Here is a 14,221-nt window from a genome sequence, read left to right as displayed (position 1 = left end):
GGTTGGGGCCTGCTGGGCCAGGTTTGGAAATAACAGCATCCTTTTATGTGTATTAATAATTAGTTAGGCACACACAGCCATCCATCAACCAGCAATGAGCCATGGCTGCTTTGTCAACATGTGCAGGCACATAAAGCTGTTTATGTTGGCCACAAGTCACAAATAAAATAATAATAAATGGGTAGGGTGTGTGTATGTGATTGTGTGTGTGGGGGGGATCTAATGTCTAGGTTGTGCAATGTGCTACATTTAAGCAATTTTAGAGGGTATTACAAATGGATGGACCACTGATGTCTTCTCTTCCCTTCCAATGTACCGTTAGCATGAAGGTTTTTGAGATTTTATTCAAATAGAAACGTATTCATCTTTATGTAATGAATATCAATGACCCATTTCTTAAATTATTGTGACCTACTTCAAGTATATTATGGGAATCATATCTAAAAGAACAAAAGCATAATTGTGCCTGCTTCTATAGTGGAAGTTGTTTAAAACCTCTACAAGATCGATGGGTTCCACACGGGACGGTTGAGCTAACGTAGGCTAATGCAATTATCATGAGGTTGTAAGTAACAAGAACATTTCCCAGGACATAGACATATCTGATATTGGCAGAAAGCTTCAATTGTTGTTAATCTAACTGCACTGTATAATTTACAGTAGCTATTACAATGAAATAATACCATCCTACTGATTGAGGAGAGTGCACAGTTATGAACTTGAAAAGTTATTAACAAACCAATTAGGCATATTTGGGCAGTCTTGAATTTTGAACAGAAATGCAATGGTTCCGTGGATCCGTCTAAAACTTTGCACAATGGTGCTGCCAACTAGTGGCCAAAATGTAAATTGCGCTTTGGCTGGAATAATACATTATGGCCTTTCTCTTGCATTTCTAAGATGATGGTACAAAAAATACAAAAAACGCATGTTTTTTTTCTTTGTATTATCTTTTACCAGATCTAATGTGTTATTTTCTCCTACATTCATTTCACATTTGCACAAATATCAAAGTGTTTCCTTTCAAATGGTATCAAGAATATGCATATCCTTGCTTTTGGTCCTGAGCTACAAGCAGTTAGATTTGGGTATGTCATTTTAGGCGAAAATTGAAAAAAAAAGGGTCGGATCCTTAAGAGTTTTGATTGGGTGCTCTGAAACCATTGGGATGAACCAACAATAATATTCAGAACAATCAGGGGCCGCCCACAATAATGTTTTAACACTCATTTGGAGGCCCTGATTTGTGATTGAAGTGCCCTGCACCCACGTAATTCGAACCCTGCCTGAAACAGTTAATAGCTAATATTCCCCTTCCAGAAAATGTTCACAAGCTTTCTCACTGTGCCAGAGTTCAGCTTCTACAAGAGAGGGAACCCTGAACATCCGAGGCCTGGAGCTATTAGCTACAGAGCTACACTATACGCTAGCTACCTTGTGAGAGGTCAAGTGCTCAGGGGTCACATGAAAATATTTTTGCTCACATTTCATTCTCATAATCCTCTTGTGAATGTCACACACAACTATGGTCTATGCTATCCGGGATCCTTGGGACATCCCTACCCCATTGATGTTTGAAATGTAAAATGGTTATGGTAAGGGATAAGGTTTGGATTAGGTAAGGGTTATGGTTATGGTTAAGTTTAGGGTTAGAGTAAGGGTAGGTGTTAAGATTAGGTTTTAGGGTTTAGGGTTTAGGGTTTAGGGTAGGGACGTCCCAACAATGCCGGATAGCACTGACCACACAACTATGGTGAGACGGAATGGAATGTGTGCTCTAGCTGTCTGTGGGTTGCCACTGTAGTTGCAGTGGCATAAATTGAGACAACTTAGTCTAGATAAGCTCGACATGAAAGACAGCCAAACATATTTCCTGCTATGCTACCAATGGTGTAGTGGAGGGTAAACTCTCTGTTTATACTCACCATTTTGACCCAAATGTTGCTGAAAATGCAGTGAAAGTATATGGAGAGTTACGTTACTCATCGCAAACTGCGATCAGCATTTACCCACATATTTCCCCCCACTATATCACTGTATGCTACTGGATACATAGATCCGTTTTTATATTTGTAATTAAAAAAAACATTTGGTTTTCAAGGTGTTTATTCACTTTCAATCAAGTAAAGAATAATTTTCTCAGTTTCAGAAATAACATTTCTCATAAGAAACTAGCAAGCTTCAAGAAAATTTGAACGGAAATGGCGCCACACTAACCTGGAAGTCTTCCGAAGAGCTTGGAAAGACAGTACCGTGCAGTATCGAAGAGCCCTTACTGCTGCTCGATCATCCTATTTTTCCAACTTAATTGAGGAAAATAAGAACAATCCGAAATTCTAAAAAAAAAGCTAACTAAAAAGCAGCATTCCCCAAGAGAGGATGGCTTTCACTTCAGCAGTAATAAATTCATTAACTTCTTTGAGGAAAAGATCATGATTATTAGAAAGCAAATTACGGACTCTTCTTTAAATATCCGTATTCCTTCAAAGCTCAGTTGTTCCGAGTCTGCACAACTCTGCCAGGACCTAGGATCAAGAGAGACACTCAAGTGTTTTAGTACTATATCTCTTGACACAATGATGAAAATAGCCTCTAAACCTTCAAGCTGCATACTGGACTCTATTCCAACTAAACTACTGAAAGAGCTGCTTCCTGTGCTTGGCCCTCCTATGTTGAACATAATAAATGGCTCTCTATCCACCAGATGTGTACCAAACTCACTAAAAGTGGCAGTAATAAAGCCTCTCTTGAAAAAGCCAAACCTTGACCCAGAAAATATAAAAAACTATCGGCCTATATCGAATCTTCCATTCCTCTCAAAATGTTTAGAAAAGGCTGTTGCGCAGCAACTCACTGCCTTCCTGAAGACAAACAATGTATACGAAATGCTTCAGTCTGGTTTTAGACCCCATCATAGCACTGAGACTGCACTTGTGAAGGTGGTAAATTACCTTTTAATGGCATCAGACCGAGGCTTTGCATCTGTCCTCGTGCTCCTAGACCTTAGTGCTGCTTTTGATACCATCCATCACCACATTCTTTTGGAGAGATTGGAAACCCAAATTGGTCTACACGGACAAGTTCTGGCCTGGATTAGATCTTATCTGTCGGAAAGAGATCAGTTTGTCTCTCTACATTTCGGTGTTCCTCAAGGTTCCGTTTTAGGACCATTATTATTTTCACTATATATTTTACCTCTTGGGGATGTCATTCGAAAACATCACTGCTATGCGGATGACACACAGCTGTACATTTCAATGAAACATGGTGAAGCCCCAAAATTGCCCTCGCTAGAAGGAAGTTGATGGCTGCAAACTTTCTACTTTTAAACACGGACAAAACAGAGATGCTTGTTCTAGGTCCCAAGAAACAAAGAGATCTCTGTTTAATCTGACAATTCATCTTAATGGTTGTACTGTCGTCTCAAATAAAACTGTGAAGGACCTCGGCGTTACTCTGGACCCTGATCTCTCTTTTGACAAACATATCAAGACTGTTTCAAGGACAGCTTTTTTCCATCTATGTAACATTGCAAAAATCAGAAACTTTCTGTCCAAACATGATGCAGAAAAATTTATCCATGCTTTTGTTACTTCTAGGTTAGACTACTGCAATGCTCTACTTTCCGGCTACCTAGATAAAGCACTGAAGAAACTTCAGTGCTAAATACGGCTGCTAGAATCCTGACTAGAACCCCAAAATTTGATCATATTACTCCAGTGCTAGCCTACCTACACTGGCGTCCTGTCAAGGCAAGGGCTGATTTCAAGGTTTTACTGCTAACCTACAAAGCATTACATGGGCTTGCTCCTACCTATCTCTCTGATTTGGTCCTGCCGTACATACCTACACGTACGCTACGGTCACAAGACGCAGACCTCCTAATTGTCCCTAGAATTTCTAAGCAAACAGCTGGAGGCAGGGCTTTTCTCCAATAGAGCTACATTTTTATGGAATGGTCTGCCTACCCATGTGAGAGACGCAAACTCGGTCTCAACCTTTAAGTCTTTACTGAAGACTCATCTCTTCAGTGGGTCATATGATTGAGTGTAGTCTGGCCCAGGAGTGTGAAGGTGAACGGAAAGGCACTGGAGCAACGAACCGCCCTTGCTGTCTCTGCCTGGCCGGTTCCACTCTTTCCACTGGGATTCTCTGCCTCTAACCCTAGTACAGGGGCTGAGTCACTGGCTTACTGGTGCTCTTTCATGCCGTCCCTAGGAGGGGTGCATCACTTGAGTGGGTTGAGTCACTGATGTGATCTTCCTGTCTGGGTTGGCGCCCCCCCTTGGGTTGTGCCATGGCAGAGATCTTTGTGGGCTATACTCGGCATTGTCTCAGGATGGTAAGTTGGTGGTTGAAGATATCCCTCTAGTGGTGTGGGGGCTGTGCTTTGGCAAAGTGGGTGGGGTTATATCCTTCCTGTTTGGCCCTGTCCGGGAGTATCACCGGATGGGGCCACAGTGTCTCCTGACCCCTCCTTTCCCAGCCTCCAGTATTTATGCTGCAGTAGTTTATGTGTCGGGGGCTAGGGTCAGTTTGTTATATCTGGAGTACTTCTCCTGTCTTATCCGGTGTCCTGTGTGAATTTAAGTATGCTCTCTCTAATTCTCTCTTTCTCTCTTTCTTTCTCTCTCTCGGAGGACCTGAGCCCTAGGACCATGCCTCAGGACTACCTGGCATGATGACTCCTTGCTGTCCCCAGTCCACCTGTCCGTACTGCTGCTCCAGTTTCAACTGTTCTGCCTGTGATTATTATTATTTGACCATGTTGGTCATTTATGAACATTTGAACATCTTGGCCATGTTCTGTTATAATCTCCACCCGGCACAGCCAGAAGAGGACTGGCCACCCCTCATAGCCTGGTTCCTCTCTAGGTTTCTTCCTAGATTTTTGCCTTTCTCTAGGGAGCTTTTCCTAGCCACCATGCTTCTACACCTGCATTGCTTGCTGTTTGGGGTTTTAGGATGGGTTTCTGTACAGCACTTTGAGATATCAGCTGATGTACGAAGGGCTATATAAATACGTTTGATTTGATTTGATTTGTGGAGCCACTCAAATCTTTGACTATTTGTTCTGAGTGAATCCTATTTCATTGCTGTTCATTTGGCTCTAAGAACTTAGAGAACCAACCACCAGTGAAACCTCAGCTGAAAACAATTTGTGTAAAGTGTTGAAGTCACTGTGGCCTACTGTGGATCAAAGGCCGTCTCTCAGCCCAGTTTGTTTAGGTTCAGCTTTGGTTTGCTTTGTTGGCTAATACGTATAAATGTATCTGGAGTCAACAACAGTGCAAAACTATATTAAAACTAACATCTTATGACTAGGTCAACATTTGTATCTTCACAGTGAGGAGGAAAGTGTTGAGAATGTCAGTTTTTCTTTTAGGTTTTTTAATGGCCCAGTGCAGTCAAAAATGAGATTTGCCTGTGTTTTATATATATATTTACACACTATAAGGTTGGAATAATACTGTGAAATGGTGAACATTATGATAATGCCCTTTTAGTGTAAGAGCTGTTTGAAAGGACTACCTGAAATTTCAGCCTGTTTTGGTGGGATGGAGTTTTGTCCTGCCTGGTGACATCAACACGACAAGGCATTTAGAAAACAACAACATAATTCATGAGATGGAAGGTCATGAGAGGGTTGTAAAGTTCATGGCTTGAGTGGTCATCGGAGGGAGTTGGCCAAAGGGGGAGATCTAGCAAAGATGGTCTCTGCAGCAAATCCAGGGGCAGGCAGGCAGCACTGTGTCATTAAACATAGACCAATAAGAAAGAGAGTTCTAAACCTCTCTGCCAACAACAGCTCGTTTTCAGTTTTCTTGCTTCTTGCTTGAGAAATTAATCTTTGCTATGAAGCCATTTTTGTTTATTTTTGACCATTTTAATTGAAATCAATCAGTAAAGTACTTAATTGTTACCCAAAAATGATTTGATATTGAGATCAAACGGCTGCATTGGACCTTTAAGTGTCACACCAGTCTTCGCTTTGGCTCCCCCTCCTGTCCAGCTCAGGCGTTCCGCGTCGCCGGCATTCTAGCTGCTGCCAAACCTGCTGCTGGCAAACACCCTTCACTCATCAACCCCGGACTTGTCTAGTCATCATTTTTGTTTTTTATTTAACCTTTATTTAACAAGGCAAGTCAGTTAAGAACAAATTCTTATTTACACCGACGGCCTACCAAAAGACAAAAAGCCTTCTGCAGGGATGGGGGCCTGGGATAAAAAAAAGTAAAAAAATCCAATATAAATATAGGACAAAACACACAGCACAACAAGAGAGACAACACTACATAAAGAGAGACCTAAGACAACAACGTAGCAAGGCAGCACCACATGACAACACAGCATGGTAGCAACACAACATAACAACAACATGGTAGCGACACAACATGGTAGTAGCACAAAACATGGTACAAACATTATTAGGCACAGACAACAGCACAAAGGGCAAGAAGGTAGAGACAACAATACATCACACAAAGCAGCCACAACTGTCAGTAAGAGTGTCCATGTTTGAGTCTTTGAATAAAGAGATGGGGATAAAACTGTCCAGTTTGAGTGTTTGTTGCAACACGTTCCAGTCGCTAGCTGTAGCGAACTGAAAAGACGAGCGACCCAGGGATGTGTGTGCTTTGGGGACCATTAACTGAATGTGACTGGCAGAATGGGTGTGGAGGATGAGGGCTGCAGTAGATATCTCAGATAGGGTGGAGTGAGGCCTAAGAGGGATTTATAAATAAGCATCAACCAGTGGGTCTTGTGACGGGTATACAGAGATGACCAGTTTACAGAGGAGTATAGAGTGCAGTGCAGTCCTATAAGAGCATTGGTGGCAAATCTGATGGCCGAATGCTAAGAACATCTAGCCGCTCATTACGCACATTTGGTTCCAATACCCAATCTATCACTGTATATATACTCCCTCTGTCATTCGTCTTTGTCGGTCATTGTAAATATTGCTTGTTTTCCTGAGAGGAATCTCTCCTTCTATTTCCTGAGTACTTCATTATTTTGCACTTTGGGTTTTGTCCAGCTTTTATAATCATAGTGCTTTAATAAACTCAGTTGTTCTAAACCTGTGACTGCCTCCTGTCTACTCCTCTCTACACGTGTGACAGAATGACCGACCCAAGAGAACAGGACATCCCGACCTCGCCGCTATAGGAGTGGGACAACCTTGGACAAGGTGCTCCGGACCGTACGCCAGCTGCAGGCTACACTACCACCTTCCCAGCTCCCGCGATCGTTCTAGCCACTCCACCACCATCTACATCACCCGGTCCGATCAGCAAAGTTCACGTGCCCCTCCCGGAGCGGTTTGACGGCACCCCAGAATACTGTAGGGGGTTTCTCCTGCAGTTTGACCTCCACCTTGCCCTTCATGCCGGGACAGCCTCTGAGAGGGACAAGGTGGTCTTGGTGATCTCGTTGCTGACAGGCTGGGTTCTGGAGTGGGCGCACGCCGTCTGGGAGGGGGACAGTCTAAAAGTGCAGTCCTATAAGCGCTTCACCCAACTCTTCGGTGTCGTCTTCGACCACCCTTAGACTCTCCTGCACACCCCGTAGTTGTAGGGTTCCCCTGGTTACAATAGCATAGCCCCAGGATATCGTGGACAGAGAGGAGGTTGTTGGGTTGGTCGCAGGAATGTTAGGCGAGGTGTCTATCTGTGACACCTCTGTGGAAAGGCCATACCAGTTCACCCACATCCCTATCCCAGAGGAATGCTGGGACTTACAGGTGGCTTTTTCGCCCATGGGACTGCACTATCGACCTATTGCCTGATTCTACCCTCTCTCGCATGCAGAGACCGAAGCCATGGAGGTCTACATCCAGGAGGCGCTGGCCCAAGGATTCCTCCATCCATCCACCTCTCCAGCCTCCTCCAGCTCCTGTTACGTGATGAAGAAGGACGGAGGTCTCCGCCCCTATATCGATTATTTGACACTGAATAAGGCAACTGTTAAAATCAGTTATCCCCTGCCTCTCATACCACTGTGACCGAACAGATGCACGGTGCTCAGTACTTAACTTCTTGGATATAGGGGGCGCTATTTAAATTTCTGGATGAAAAACGTTCCCATTTTAAACAAGATATTTTGTCACGAAAAGATGCTCGACTATGCATGTAATTGACAGCTTTGGAAAGAAAACACTCTGACGTTTCCAAAACTGCAAAGATATTGTCTGTGAGTGCCACAGAACTGATGTTACAGAACAAACCCAGATAAAAATCCAATCAGGAAGTGCCGCATTTTTTGAAACCGCCTCATGTCAATGACTCCTTATATGGCTGTGAAGGAGCTAGGAGTCAGCTTACGTTTTCCACGTTTTCCCCAAGGTGTCTGCAGCATTGTGACGTATTTGTAGGCATATCATTGGAAGATTGATCATAAGAGACTACATCTACCAGGTGGTCGCTTGGTGTCCTCCGTTGCAATTATTGCGTAATCTCTAGCTGCAGTATTTTTCTGTTTGCTTCTGATGAGAAGCCAACTGCCACCACTGATAGATTATCGAATAGATATGTGAAAAACACCTTGAGGATTGATTCGAAACAACGTTTGCCATGTTTAAGTCGATATTATGGAGCTAATTTGGAAAAAAGTTTGGCGTTGTAAGTGACTGCATTTTCCGGTCTTTTTCTTAGCCAAACGTGAGGAACAAAACGGAGCGATTTCGTCTACATAAATAATATTTTTGGAAAAAATGAACATTTTTATTTAACTATGAGTCTCGTCATTGAAAACATCCAACTTTTTTCAAAGGTAAATGATTTTATTTGAATGCTTTTCTTGTTTTTGTGAAAATGTTGCCTGCTGAATGCTAGGCTTAATGCTATGCTAGGCTATCAATACTCTTACACAAATGCTTGTGTAGCTTTGGTTGAAAAGCATATTTAGAAAATCTGAGATGACAGTATTGTTAACAAAAGGTTAAGGTTGTGTTTCAATATATTTACTTAATTTCATTTGCTATTTTCATGAATAGGAAACGTTGCGTTATGGTAATGAGCTTGAGGCTATGATTACGCTCCTGGATACGGGATTGCTTGACGCCAGAGGTTAACCAAATTGGATTTACGCAGTGCCTACAACCTGGTGCTCATCAGAGAGGGGGATGAATGGAAGACGGCCTTCAGCACCGGGCACTACGAGTTACAGCGTAATGCCCTACGGTATCACAAATGCACCCTCAGTGTTTTAGTCCTTCATTAATTTGGCTGTGCCCGCAGTTGTGCCGTGCCCGCAGTTTGTGGGTCCTTTCAAAGTCCCGAGGAGAGTCAATGAGGTGACGTACAGATTACAGCTCCCTGTCAAATACCGTATCTCACCCTCATTTCATGAATTTCTCCTCAGGCTGGTGGCAGCTGGTCCCTTGGCTAGTTCTGGACCTCACGACGCACCTCCCCCTCCCTTGGACATTGAGGATGCCCCGGCATACTCCGTCCGAAGGCTGTTGGACTCACAGCATCGTGGGGAGTGTCTCCAGTACCTGGCCGACTGGGAAGGTATGGTCCCGAAGAGCGGTGCTGGGTTCCGACACAGGACGTCCTGGACCGGGGAAGGGGGTGGGGGGGATACTGTCACACCAGCCCTCGCTTTGGCTCCCCCTCATGTCCAGCTCATGTGTTCGGCATTGCCGGCTTTCTAGCTGCTGCTGATCCTGCTGCTGGCAAAGGCCCTTCACTCATCAACTCCGGACTTGTCTTGTCATCATCATTACACACACCTGGTTCTAATACCCAATCTATCACTGTGTTTATACTCCCTTAGTCATTCGTCTTTGTCGGTCATTGTAAATATTGCTTGTTTTCCTGAGAGGAATCTCTCCTACTATTTCCTGAGTACTTTATTATTTTGCACTTTGGGTTTTGTCCAGCTTTTATAATTATAGTTCTTTAATAACTCAGTAGTTCTAAACCTGCAACTGCCTCCTGCCTGCTCCTCTCTACACTTGTGACATTAAGTAAATATTCGTCTTCTTTCATGTTATTCATTGCTCAAATCATGTAATGATATTGTTATTTGTCACGCAAATAATGCAATCTATAAACAACAAAACGTAACATTATTCTAAATGGAACTAAATAAATATGTTTTGGCAAACATGAAAAGAGATTCTTAGAAAAGGAGATTGTAAAATTGTTTGAAGAGTTACAGTGTATGAGACATAAAATGAGTGTTCCATGGAAAGTGCTCAATGTACTTACAACCAGAAGTATCATCCTACTACATCCAACATACACTGTAAAATCACTGTACATAATTCTACTTCAAGTGAAAGTGTTCTAGTTCTAATGTAAGCATTCCTGATCTAGTATGAACATTCTAGTTTTCGCATAGGTAGTCCAGGTCTATAGTTCTACCAGTCTAGAGAGAGTACATATTAGATCTCTCTCAGGATGTCATAGTAGCTCAGTCCTGTGAGATTATTTTACCAGCTGGGATCAGTGTCTGACAAAGTTCACAGATCACGTCTCTGCTCCCTACATCTATCTCCCTCTGTTGGAAGTCAGCAGCCAGGAGGCGTTTAACTGAGATATCCTAGCATTGGCCATGTACGGAATCCATATTAGGAACATTGTCATTTCTGGATTCCATACCAATGGAATAGTATCCACTCTGTTGCTGATCACATCTCAACCAAAACATCTCCATGACTCTCATTTATATTGAGTGGTTCTTATTCTTCCTTAAATAATATAAAGCAAACAGTGATACACAACAGTGTAACAGTGCTCTATTCTTCTGTTTTTGCATTTATCAAGGGGTGAATATCAAAGAAGCCATGATATACCTCAAAAGTCGATTTCCCAAAATGGCACTTTCATGAATCTGTTATATTTTAATCACTCTGTACTAATAACAACTGATTTAAATGGACAGTGAAGAATAATTCGACTAAATCAAAATGTATTTAGACATCCTAGTTACTGGATTCTCTGTAAATTACATCACAATTAACTGCAGTTAAAAATAGCACAAATATGTAAGGGATAATCAACGAGGGGCTATGCTTTCTATAGAAAATAATGAACGATGTGGAAGGTGTTTTCCATGACGCGCTAGCGGAGGGGTACTGACCTTCCAAAGAGATGCATTATTTTACAGAGAATGCTTAGAGCCCCGAGTTGATTATCCATTTTATACCATGGTTAAAATTGAACACTTGTTCATTTGCCAGTAGATATGTATTCAACATCCACTGACTTGCAAGTTTACTTGATAGCTACAGATTGCCGTGGTTAGGGGCGCAACAATACCAATACTGTTTTAAATTAGATTTTTGCTTTCAAAAGCAACTCAAACAAAACATGTCAAAATGAGCTATAGACATTGAATTCTACCGTGCAAATATACTGCACTGTGAAATAATGCATGCTCTAGAATGCCCTTCAAGCCAATCAGAAAGGAGTATTGGTATAAGAGTATATAGATGGTATAAGAGTATATAGACTCTTATACCAATGCCATGGTATAAGAGTCTATATCTCAGTGCTTTGTCATTCCTCACAAAGCTTGAAAGTTGAACAAGTTGAACAACTTAAATAATTGAGGTGTTGTATCATTGACTAATTTAAACAAAATCAAATGCGAAAACAGTATTTTTTCATTGCCTGGTGCAATGTAAGCAATAGCATAGTCCTAAAAGTGCAAGCACCACCAATGTGACACTCCAGGCAGGCTCAATCAATCGCTCAAAGTATTTGAAAGAAAACAACACACTTGTCCCAGGTCTGTGTGTAGTCCTGTGAAACAATGCAGTATACTCGTGTACGTCTATATTAGCATCACGCTCAGTCACCCAGACGGGTTTATGCTAATCTAATCCAAGGTGGAGCAAAGGTCACAGGACTGATTTCTTCTTTTCAGCACCTTGCTCTTGGATTTCTTAGAACTGCTGAGTTTGAAGTGTTTAAGCAACACATCTGTTTGACAGAAAATTTGCACAGATTTGATACCAGCCAGAGAAGCAAACAAGGATCTGATGAAAGCACCTTTTTTATAGTCAGCATGCATTTTGAATTAGTCTAGCCATGAGATTGACTGGTACAGTTGTATTATGTTAATTTGGGAGCATTTAAAGGTTCATTGTTGTAATTCACCGAAATTACGAAATGATATTGGTTTCCTTACCCTAAAGCAGTCTATGGACAAGGTATGATAGCAATCCATGCTTTGGGTTAGTTTCCCTTGCATTGTTCTCAAATGCTAACGTTTTAGCATTTGTGGCACAAATCCCATTCAAGTCATAATACCGATATCAGCATTTTTGGCACAATAATGTTCATATCATCTATAAGTGACTTTGTTGAGCTTCACAATCCATTTTAGATACGTTTGGATGATTTGGAAAAATTCTAATATCAGTACAATGACTTGTATTGGATTTAAGCCACAAATGCTAAAACATTAGCATAAAACATTAGCATTTGGAAACAGTGCCAGTGAAACTAAACAAAACCATGGATTCGTGTCATACAGTTTGGGATTCGAAAAACAACAAAGCGGCCGCTCTGCCAAGGATGGGGCTGGGTTAATGTAGTCTATTTTGAAGCTATACATTGAGTGTAAAAAACAGACTGATCAGGTGAAACTACGATCCCTTATTGATGCAACCTGTTAAATCCACTTAAATCCACTTCAATCAGTGTAGATGAAGGGGAGGTTCAGGTTAAAGAAGGATTTTTAATCCTTGAGACAATTGAGACATAGAGTGTGTATGTGTGTCATTCAGAGGGTGAATGGGCAAAACAAAATATTTAAGTGCCTTTGAATGGGGTATGGTAGTAGGTGCCAGGTGCACCGGTTTGAGTGTGTCAAGAACTGCAACGCTGGTGGGTTTTTCATGCTCAACAATTCCCTGTGTGTATCGAGAATGGTCCACACTCAAAGGACATTCAGCCAACTTGACAAAACTGTGGGAAGGATTGGAGTCTAAATGGGCCAGCAAAATGGGGTGCCACTCAATATTAGGAAGATGCTCCTTTTGTAGACTCAGTGTACATGGTTTGTTGACATTCTTTTTCAGATTAATGGATTAAAACACGTTTATATTTTGGGTTCTGATGGGTAAGGCAGTTGTACTAAGCTCTTGAGGCGTTTGCAAGTTATATTTTTCAAGAATGAATGGCTGTTTATCACCCTTGTACCTATCACATACGGAAGCTTTAAGCTGTCTCATATTACATGCACACTTGTTTTTGTATGGCACAGAAATATAATAAATACCATATTACAGTTTATTAACTGCTTATGAATCATTTTAAAACATTGATTATATGGTACCTTCGTGCAGAGTGCAAAGCAATGCCCACAGATGGTTACACTGTACACTAGAGTATACTGCCCATAGAGTACACAAGACAACAGGAAACTTATCTAAATCTCCTCGTCACCTCTCCTCATCTCTCCATCTCTCCTCTCTTCACCATCTCTCTCCTCATCCATCCCACAATGCATCTCATATCTGTGTCAGATGGATACATGAAAAATGGAGCGGCGATTGCTAGAAAGCCTGTGACGTCAACCTCCGAACAAGGAGAGGAACAAAGGTGTTGATGGTGCAGGCCAACTACCGTTGGACGTCCTCACGCAGGCTGCATCGATAGCGGTCGATGGGGGCCCTGTCGTTCCACCCTGCTCCGGCGGACAAGGTCTGGAACTCTACCGCGAACTCCTATGCACTCCTCATCCCCTGCCTCAAATGGAAGAGTCGTTCCGGCCTTGGACCACTTCGAGGAGTTCACCGAAGGTAGAGCGGCGGGTGAACTCGCCGCATCTCCTTCTCCCCACACGGCGTTTGCCCACTCGAGAACTCTCTCCGAGAGGCATGAGATGAGGGCGGATACTATTTCCCTTCCTGAGGGAGCTGGGTGAACGGTGGACAGGTATTGGTCCAGTTGTAAAAGGAACCCCTGGCACTGTGCGGCCGTCCCATCATACTCCCTGGGAAGGGAGAGACGCATCCCACTGGAGCTGGATCCGGACGGGATGGGTAGAGAACCCCGGTTGCACTGGTTGAGTCACCTGGAGAGACTTCCTGTCTCTCCCAGCGGTCCATGGTCTGGACAACGCGATCCATCATGGCACCGAGATGATGTAGCATTGCCGCGTGTTCCTGGACGCACTCCTCGACTCCTCTGGCCGGGGTACCTGCTCCTGCTGACTCCATGGTAGGTGTAAGATTCTGTCAGATGTTTGCATACTGGTA

This window comes from Oncorhynchus kisutch, linkage group LG26 (assembly GCF_002021735.2).
Source record: "Oncorhynchus kisutch isolate 150728-3 linkage group LG26, Okis_V2, whole genome shotgun sequence".
Classification (NCBI taxonomy): domain Eukaryota; kingdom Metazoa; phylum Chordata; class Actinopteri; order Salmoniformes; family Salmonidae; genus Oncorhynchus; species Oncorhynchus kisutch.
Note: the sequence above shows the minus strand (reverse complement) of the source record.